Source organism: Panthera uncia, chromosome B1 (assembly GCF_023721935.1).
Source record: "Panthera uncia isolate 11264 chromosome B1, Puncia_PCG_1.0, whole genome shotgun sequence".
Classification (NCBI taxonomy): domain Eukaryota; kingdom Metazoa; phylum Chordata; class Mammalia; order Carnivora; family Felidae; genus Panthera; species Panthera uncia.
In genome coordinates this window covers 2,935,912-2,936,695 of record NC_064811.1, presented here as the reverse complement: position 1 = coordinate 2,936,695, position 784 = coordinate 2,935,912, and positions in this window count along the sequence as shown.

Sequence of the window (784 nt, the reverse complement as noted above, 5' to 3'; positions counted from 1 at the left end):
TGGATGGATGGATGGATATATGGATGGGGGGATGGATGGATGATGGACGGATGATGGATGGATGGTGGATGGATGGATGATGGATGGATGGATGGATGGTGGATAAGTGGATGGATGGATGGATGGTATATGGATGGGTGGATGGATGGATGGATGGAAGGAAGGAAGGAAGAATGGATGGCTAGGTGGATTAATGGGAGTGTTCCACCCTGTTTGGGTTCTAGGGAAGGGGCTAAGATGTTCTCATCTACATAAGGGGAATGGTAAGTTTTCCCCTGCTCCCCTCAAAGAATCAAACAAGATCATGACTTAAAAGTCATGTGGGATGAAATGTCATGTCATGAGAAGAAACAGACACTTGAAATCTTGGCCAAACTGCTTTCTCTCTGTAGAAGGTTCCCAGAATATCAGCTCCCTGGTTGAAGACCCTGGTCTCCTTTGCTTACCTCAGTATCCACTGCATCGCTGCTATAGACTGAATGTTTGTGTCCCCCAAATTTCTATGTTGAAGCCCTAACTCTCAGTGAAATAGTATTGGAGGTCATGAGGGTGGGCCTCATGGTGAGATTCCTTCCCTTGTAAGAAGAGACAACAGAGCTCCCCCTGGTGAACTCATGCAAGACACAGTGAGACGGTGGCCATCTGCAATCCAGGAAGAAGGTTCTCACCAGGGGGATGATGGAGAAGGGGGATGATGGAGAAGGGAGAGATGATGGAGAAGGGGGATGATGGAGAAAAGGGATGATGGAGAAAGGGGATGATGGAGAAGAGGGATGATGGAGAA